The following is a 9,984-nucleotide window of genomic DNA, read 5'->3' on the forward strand; positions in this document are numbered from 1 at the left end:
AAAAATATACTTATCTAGAAAAAAAATAGCTAAAGAAAGAGCATTGATTAAGTCTTGGACTAGTTCAGGAAAAACAACTCAGGGTTTAACAGAAGATGACTGTTGAAGATCAGGATTAGGATATGCTGATAAAACTAATTCTGATAAGAGAAATAAAAAGGAAACTGAGAAAGCTAAACCAGTAAATACTGATGTTAAGGTAAAACCGAACCAGACTCAGTTAAGACCTATTAAGTTTAACTTAAATGCTGATGTTGTTAAGTCAGTTAATGAAAAAGGGTCAAAATCAGCATCTATGTCAAATTTAAACACTGATAAGTGTGAACCTTGATAAGTGGCATTTTATACCACTTAGAACATCTTAAAATGGCTTAAATTGGTGTCTTGAAATCAAGTATTTTGTGTATTTGATGTGTTTTTCTAGTGTTTATGCATTTCAGGGTAATAGTTGCATTTCGGGGGAGGAATCATCAAGAATAAGCCTTGGCATGTGTTCACCATTGCGAGAGGAAAGGAATGGGCAGATTACGGCGAAGAAACGAAGCAAGCTTGGAATTTTTCCAGTAGGGTCCTGCGCGCCCACGCAGCAATGCTGAGCGGCCGCGCAGCAGCCTGCGCGCCCGCGCAGAAATGCTGAGCGGCCGCGCAAGGTCGGGGAAAAAGCTGAATTATTTTAGATTTCTACTTCTGTGTGGCTTCCAACTTCTATGTAATCTGAGTTTTATGGGACTATTATATAGGTAGATTTGAGACGTTTTCACAGAGAGTATTGAGGAGATTATGTTTTAGATTGTGTTTTATGCAAGAAGCGAAGGAGATAAGGAAGAAGACCGATTTAGCACACCACAACGAAGAGGAAGCATATATTCTTGTGATTCTTGTTTCGTTGTAACGTTGGATGCTAGTTTTCTTGCTTTGACTTATTTACTCTTGTGACGTACTCTGTTTTAATATAATTAGTGTAGTTATTATTTTCTTGTGTTTGTTTGTCATGATTTCTTATGAACCCATGATGGCGATGAGTTCTATTATGGGCTAATCGTGATCATGGGGTTGCAACGGATTTATTATGGAATTCTTTAGTTAATTGTTTAATACTTTAGTGTGTGATGATTGCATGATATCTAGTATTGGTTGTGCGTATTCGTCTTATGTGCGTCGCGAACATATAAGATAGGGTGTTAATCTCTTGTGAAGCGACGGTGGATCTTGAGATTTAGAACTTGCCATGCTAGCATAGGTTCATGTACGTTGTGCATGATTAGTGGGTAACTCTAACAGTTTTATTTGCCCTATGTAATCAAAAGGGATAACTTGTGCTTAAATCGTTGTGTTGTCAATTTCTGTAGACATATAGGAACTCAACATAATTGATGACTATTCAACTTCTATCTTAATTGTGGATGCTTGGTAGAATGGTATTAGTACAATGAAAGTTGGCTTTTATCAGTTTCGTGTTATTCGATTAATATCATCATTGTCACATGCTAAAGGTAATAACAATGGCTATAGAAGGAAGTAATAATGAAGTTGTGATCTCATGAGTGTTTTATTATTGATAATTTGAAGTGTTAGTTAAGTGGTTAATTAAGTAGTTAATTATAGTTAATATTTAATCAACAATTTTAAGTGTTATTATCTTAACATTGAGAAGTAATCATACATTGGTGAGTGAGTTTAATTAGACAATAATTTAGTCTGAGTCTCTGAGGGAACGAACTAGAAAGTATTCTATATTACTTGCGAACGCGTATACTTGCGTGAATATTAGTGCATGTTTTCGCCCTAACAAGTTTTTGGCGCCGCTGCCGGGGACTCGGCGTATTTGTTTAGTTTATGTACTTACCATCATTGGTCATTAGGACTCAGTGATTAGGACGTAGTAGTTACTTACTCTTTTCGGTTGTGTTTCAGGTACTTTAGCAAGCGTTTATGCAAACTCGTTCTCGTGCTCGCAAGAGGACTTTAGATACAGCTGAGGAGACAGACAAAGTTCTTGATATTCCGGAGAAGTTAGATTTTGAGGATTCGGATTCAGGAACTGAGCAGAAAGAACCAGTAAACATGGGAGATCGTATTGTTCAAGCTGATCCAGCTCTTATGGATTTTTCTCGGCCTAAAATTGATGACATTCAGTCAAGCATCCTTCATCCGGCTATTCAAGCTAACACCTTTGAAATCAAGCCGGGCACTATTCAGATGGTGCAGAATTCTGTTTCTTTTGGAGGAGCGGCAACTGAAGACCCCAACATGCACATAAGAAATTTTGTCGAGATCTGCAGCACTTTTAAGTATAATGGCGTGACTGATGAGGCTATCAAGTTGAGGCTTTTCCCTTTCTCACTGAGGGATAAGGCTAAAGACTGGTTACATTCTGAACCCGTTGGGTCCATCACTACGTGGCAAGATCTTGCGCAAAAGTTTTTGGTGAAGTTTTATCCAATGGCAAAGACTGCTGCTATGAGAAGTGCTCTTACTCAGTTTGCGCAGCAACCTACAGAATCTATGTGCGAGGCTTGGGAACGCTACAAGGAAATGTTGAGAAAATGTCCACATCATGGAATGCCGGATTGGATGGTGATCACTGGTTTTTATAATGGTTTGGGGGCCCAATCTCGGCCCATGCTCGATGCAGCAGCTGGAGGAGCCTTATGGGCTAAAAGCTATACTGAGGCGTATAATCTTATAGAGACGATGGCTGCAAATGAGCATCAAAACCCAACTCAGAGGATGACGTCAGGCAAGGTAGCAGGTATTCTGGAAGTTGATGCAGCCACCGCTATTGCAGCCCAGCTCCAAGCGCTATCAATGAAGGTTGATTCTCTGGCTACGTATGGAGTTAATCAAATAGCTATGGTTTGTGAGCTTTGTGCAGGTTCTCATGCTACGGATCAGTGTTCTCTTGTCAACGAATCTGTTTAGTATGTGAATAATTATCAGCGACAACAGCAGCCTATGCCAGCGACCTATCATCCTAATAACAGAAATCATCCAAATTTCAGCTGGGGGAATAATCAGAATGTTATTCAGCCACCATATCAGCAAGGAGTGAGTAAACAGTTTAACCCACCTGGATTCCAGCAACCACAACAGTATGCTACAAGGTAATCATATCCTCAACAGGGAAGTGCAGCTGCACCTACTAGTGCTGATTTTGAGGAACTTAAGCTGTTGTGCAAGAGTCAGGCGGTTTCTATCAAGACCTTGGAAAATCAAATCGGTCAATTAGCCAATGCAGTGCTCAATCGTCAACCTGGCACTCTTCCCAGTGACACGGAAGTACCAGGCAGGAAGGAAGCTAAAGAGCAAGTCAAGGCTATTACCTTAAGGTCTGGAAAAGTAGCTGATGCTGAAAAGGCAAAAGAAGTCGAAGCTGAAGTTAGAGATGAAGAATCTAAGCAAAAGGAGAAAGCGGCGGAACCAAGGAAGACTACTGTTGAACACACTCTGCCTGAGGCTAATACAGGGGAGAAACAGCTCTATCCTCCACCACCTTTTCCTACGAGATTGCAGCAACAAAAGCTGGATAGACAGTTTGGGAAGTTTCTGGAGATGTTCAAGAAACTTCACATCAATATACCTTTCGCTGAGGCTCTGGAACAAATGCCTAGTTATGCGAAGTTTATAAAGACTATTCTTTCAAGGAAGGTGAAACTGGATGACCTTGAAACCGTTGCTCTCACGGAAGAATGCAGCGCTGTTCTGCAGCAAAAGTTACCGCCAAAACTAAAAGATCCAGGAAGCTTCACCATTCCTTGCACCATTGGCAATCTAACTTTTGACAAGTGCCTTTGTGATTTGGGAGCAAGTATTAATCTGATGCCGTTGTCATCTTTAAAAAGCTGGATCTGCCTGATCCAAAACCCACATACATGTCGCTACAATTGGCGGACCGTTCCATTACTTACCCAAGGGGCATAGTTGAGGATGTGCTCGTCAAGGTGGATAAGCTCTTCTTTCCAGCAGATATTGTTATTCTGGATTTTGAGGAAGATAAGAAGATTCCCATAATCTTGGGAAGGCCTTTCTTGGCTACTGGCCATACCTTGATAGATGTGCAAAAAGGTGAACTTACTATGCGGGTCCAAGATCAGGATGTGACCTTCAATATATTCAAGGCAATGAAATTCCCTACAGAAGATGAGGAGTGCTTAAAAGTGGATGTGATTTGTAACACCCCCAAATCCGGGGTCGGAGATCCGGGTTGTCACGAGTTCCATTTCCCTTAAAAACACCCAATCTTAATAAATAATCAACTACTCTGTACTGTGACCCCACCATTAAACACACACACCACAAGTTATAGCCTCAGAGATGAATATCCAAAAATAATCACAAGTCGTTTTATTCCACAATTATATGCCAATACACCTTAAACAAGTTTCTGAATAAATTTACATTTCTTTGCCATTATTACAATTCATAAATATACATAATCTGATACATCAAAAGTTGAAAGCCTAGCCTATTGGTAGTTCCTACCTCAGCTACAGCGACATCAATGCCTATAGGAAACTGTGGAACATTTCCTATCCGCTCGCGAATTGGGAGCTTGGTCCTGTTCATCTTGTCTATCTGATGTTGTGTGATGAAAGAAGAAAGCAAGGGTGAGCAGCAAGCCCACCAAAATAATATGTATAATGATTAACAATATATGAGCCTTCTCATAGTACTCATGAAAGTCTTGGTTAAAAGAAATGAACCAAGTTGATATCTTAATGCGATGAAGTCGCAAAATATTCAGTATATATATATACATATATACTTTTCAAAATATTGGAAGTCCTCTTCCATGCACAATATACACAAAGTCCCAGTGTATAACTGTATAAAAAAAAATATCGTTGCAAGGTGATCTCATATATCTAACCTTGTCTCAACGTTTTTCTGAAAATCTTTGTCATTCATAATACAATTATTAATTAGATATAAGTTTAAAAGATGAAGTTACAAGATACCCCAATATACTTATATATTTCCCAAATACTACTTGAACTACCACCGTTCAAGTTATAATTAGCTTCAAAAGTTCATCACATAGATGAGACTATAAGGCAAGATTTGAATAGATTAAATCTTTAAAATATTATCAAAATAAAATAAAGTTACGAGATACTTCATTTAATGTAAACATCATTTTGAAAACTTGACCCTGCCAACACTCAACAATCGCCCAACCGTAGCCTTTCTATCGAAGTGCTCTGGGTAGTGTTGCAGAAATTATCCAATTGGATGATGAACTCATTACGGGAGTTTGCCGCGCCAGGAAGACCACTTACGATGATCAGTCGTAGTAGTACAACCCCACCATTTTCTACATGTAGAGGAGAACCTGTCGGATTTACTTGTCAACCGAACACTGAACTCCTAAGGAATGGACCGCCTTAGCGGAACTTCCAGGCCATTTGGGCCAATATAATAAGGCTGGGCCGGCGCTACTCGGCCACTTACGCCACTCCTAGTTCAGATGAAATCCATGACTCTGAAATGTAAAGCTTGTCCCCACTTTCCCCAAGTAGAAACTTGTTGATACGGCTCCACCAAGAAGTCGTATCTATTTGGAAAGGAGAACTCACCGATATTTCCCAGGCGATGCCTGTTAATGGATTAACTTGTTCCAAGAATTTTACTTCCCGAGTGTTGGGTAAGTAATCAATTCATTTATCAAAACAGCAACCTTGTTGCGAATATAAAACACACCACAGAGCCGGATCCCTCAGGTTTTGAGCGAGTATTTAAATCCCCTTCGAAAGGAGGATCTTAAAAAAAATGAGTTTTGGGATCCGCTCTAACTTTTAAAAAAATCATTTTGAAGACTCGCAAAACATTTTTAAGAATGTTTGGAGTGAAGCTGATTTAATGAAGTAAATCAGTCCCCAGAATATTTAGAAAATATCTGAATATTATTATTTAAATAATATTCCCATAAAGAATAATCTTTATAAAATAATTGAAGTAAAAAAATTAAAACTTATACTTGAAATGAATAGCAAATAATCAAAGATATACTTATACGAAAGTAATATCTTTATTTGAATAATCAAAAGTAAGTTTGATTATCGACACCTTATTCTTTAATACAATAAAGAATATTATTAAGTAATAAGCGGAGTCATAATACCTCGAATGAATACTATAAATAATATTCATAAAATAAAGGAGTCATACATCCTCAAATGAATATCCAAGTAATATTCAATAATAATATAAACTGAGTCATAAGCCCTCGAATGAATATTCAAATAATATTCAAATAATAAAATAAACTGAGTCATAAGCCCTCGAATGAATACTCAAATTAATATTCAATTAAGTAAAATAAAGGTATCGAATAAACCTTATTCGATCCATAGTTTTAAAAACTATATCCATATATATATAAATATATATATATATATATAATATACTCGGGAACATCGACTCCCGGTTTAGAAATATGTTCACCTTTTATCCCCTATACTAAGGGTATACGCAACTACTTGCTTATTTCTAGCATAGGTATTATGCAACTATAAGCATTGAAATCAACAGATAGATAACCAGATTACGAAACAGACATGCATATATACCATATCAGCATGCTCCAATATATCGCAAAATTTGCTAATAACAATCATGCACTATCACAAGATAATGCATATACATATATTTACATCACAACAACAGTATATCGGGTAGAAAACTTGCCTGAGCGACTGGGGGTTACGAATGGCTCGGGACGAGTCTGGCAACCTATAAACAACAAGTAAGTTGGAATTAAACCAAAGTCACTTGTAAATCTATACTCTAACCAACTCAGACTCTAACGCTCGTTTTTCGCTTACTGATTCTCTTAAGTCACTCGAGTACCCTCGGCTCCACCATTTTTAATAATTTAACCTTTACGAGTTTTAAGGCGATTCCTTCGCGAGTGTCTTACTAACTGCCTAACACACTTACCATAAATGTTTCATGCATTAATTAACCCTTTTTGGTCTTTAACCTATGTTTCAAAGTAAGGCGAGGGGAAAAGTTTCGTTCGCGAAACGCCGTTACTTGAAACGGTCGTTTCTCCTAAACCGTGCATCAGAATCGAACGAACTACATATCAAAACGAAGCTCGTAACATGAGCTATCTAGACATGGCAATGGTCAACATCTAGCAGGGGGTTCTCGGGTCCTAATGTTATGCACAAAAACAGTCCAAAGAAAATCGGACGTTACGACGGCTATGTTTACGCGATTACCAATGTTTAAACTACTCCAATTAACCACCAACCAACTCATAACCATCAATACAACAAAACTTCACCTAATCCATACCACATCAGTCCATAATCTCCAAGGTTTTCAACTTAAACAACCACAATCACGACCTATGAACTATAATCAAGCTTCAATTACCAAAAACACTCCCAAATCAAACCAAACTACTAATAATCACAATCCATGCTTCTCATTTCACAACACCAACCATTAAACTTACTAAAAAATAAAGTAAAGGCTAGGGTTTGAAGTTTATACCTTCCTTGGGAGGTGTTAAGTTGCTAGGAAGCCTTAGGGAGCCTCCTACAAGCTTGATCTTTCCAAAGAAATCAAGAACACAAAGTTAGGCTTTGAAGTTTCTAAAAGTCCGATTTAAAGAACTGTAAAATTGAGGGTCTTACCATGATTATTTGGACGAGACTTGTGAACAAGAGTTGTAGGCCATCTCAATACCTTTCCAATGAGCTATAGAACACAATATTTGAGTGAGAAATGAAGGAGATACAGCAGTTTTAGTGTTCTGGTTCTGTTTTGGCCGAGAGCATGAAGAACAATGCCTTGGTTTCTTTTTGATTTTGATGAAAAATGATTTGCTTGGCTTGGTTGGTTTGATTTTTGTGTTTGTTTTATTAAATTACCTAGTTGCCCTTGATTTTGTGTGGTTAAAAAGCCACCACATCTCCTTCCTTCCCATGTCATGCTTGTGTCATCCTCATGATGTCATCCTCCCCTCCTTGTCCTCTTCTCATTGGTTGGGTGACATCATCCTCTCTAATCCCTTTGATTAACTTCCTAATTATTTGCCTAATGACCGCTGATCTGTTATACTGTTCGCTTAACTTTCGTTTTCGTTTATCGTTTGAGGGATCATACCCGGGATCTTATTACTTAGGTTCCCTTAACCTTTCTCAATACATTATATTCCATTTTATGATCCTCTATTATAATCCTTTAATTTAAATCCTTTTATCCTGCTACCTTATACTCAATTCTTTCCGTATCTATTGGATTTCCGGGAAAAATCAAAGTGTTCGGATTTGGATTCTGACGATCTTTACATACACTTATATCCCATATAAAGTACTAATAAAATCTCAGAATATCCATATCAGAACCCCTACATAGTGTGGCATGAAAAGTTTTCTCATTCAGCAAAAACACTATTCATAAGGGTTTCAAAATTTCCCAAAAATTGGGGTTATTACAGTCTCCCCTCCTTAAAAGGATTCCGTCCCGGAATCAGATAGAAAATGAATTGGGATACTTTCTTAGCATTACACTTTCTAACTCTCAAATAAATTTTCCCACATTGTGGTTCTTCCATCAAACTCTGAATAGTTTGATAAGCCTTCTCCTAAGCACTTGTTCCCTTTTCACTCTACAACCCTTCCTGGTTGCTCCATATAGGTTACGTCGGGTTGCATATCTATGCGCTCATATGCCCCTATTTATCTGGCATCTGAATTACACTTCCTTAACACTGATACGTGAGACACGTTACGACCTGCTACATGTTCGGGGTTAGGGCTAGCTCCTATGCTATCCTCCCAATACGTCTTAATATATCCAAGGGTCCAACAATTCGTGGACTTAGCTTTCATGTCTTTCCGAACCTCATCCTTCCTTTCCAAGGAAATACCTATAACAACACTAGGTCCCCTATTTCATACTCTTTTTCCTTTCGTGTCAAATCAACATACTTATCATATCCATCTTGGGCTACTACCAGCCGTCCTCTGATTAGATCTATCATATCCTTGGCCCTTTGGACCACTGCTGGTCCGAGCATCTTGCGCTCTACAACTTCATCCTAACATAAGAGAGATCGACATTGTCTTCCCTCAAGGATCTCATAAGGCGATATCTCAATACTGACATATGATCTATTATCGTAAGAAAACTCAATCCGTGTTAAGTGATCATTCCAATTTCTTTCAAGTCTATTGCACAGACTCTTATTATAGCTTTTAGCATTAGAGCTTTTGCTTCTCAATACCCATTCTTTTCCAGTTCGTAATCGCTACTACCTTCCGTTCCTAATATTATACTGGTTATACTTTTGCTCGTTAGCGTTCTATGACCTTTTAATAACCACGTCAACCTTAGTATCACGAATGTGTTTCCATTCCGAATACCACCAAAATTTTACTACTCCTTTTTCAGCTGTTTCTATTATCGAAAGCTTAATCCTTCATATAGAAGTAAAAGAATTTATTGAGAGATCACTATGATCATGAACACTTGTTATATCGCATAGTTAGTACAGAAGGTGGCCAGCCTTTAGTACTTGACAAGCAATTAAACAATAGGTGGTATCCTACTAGGCTTCTATCACACAGATAGATAGTCATTCGGCAATACCTCCCCTTTGGAAGGGTTGTTCTTCTCAGCTTATACAAAATGAAAAGAAGAGAAACGAACGAATTGAAGAGAATTGTATATATGAAAAAAAAATATACTGCCACAAAATATCTGGCTTGGAACCTACCTCTGAACTATAGAGGTTTATCATAGAAGAACAAAACATATATGTATTTATATCAACATCAAGTATTATAGCATCGCATTTCACGTGCCTAAATATTTTTGCTATTCCGTCCATCATTCTATGGACCCATGCTCTTCCTCGAGCTTATACACAATCACCTTTGAAACTCCCTCGATATCGAAAATCGAACCTGGGATCTCATTTTAGACATCACCGTTACTAGAGTTCTATGCTTGCACCGCAACCTTCCT

General features: G+C 38.0%; 1 non-coding gene across 1 annotated transcript; it reads right to left on the bottom strand.

The window, feature by feature from the left end:
• Positions 1–2,457: 2,457 nt before the first annotated feature.
• On the bottom strand, positions 2,458–2,564 carry LOC141698718 (small nucleolar RNA R71). The gene has a single exon (XR_012565222.1). It is a non-coding gene; the product is annotated as a small nucleolar RNA R71 (small nucleolar RNA).
• Positions 2,565–9,984: the final 7,420 nt, after the last annotated feature.

This window comes from Apium graveolens, chromosome 11 (genome assembly GCF_009905375.1).
Source record: "Apium graveolens cultivar Ventura chromosome 11, ASM990537v1, whole genome shotgun sequence".
Classification (NCBI taxonomy): Eukaryota; Viridiplantae; Streptophyta; class Magnoliopsida; order Apiales; family Apiaceae; genus Apium; species Apium graveolens.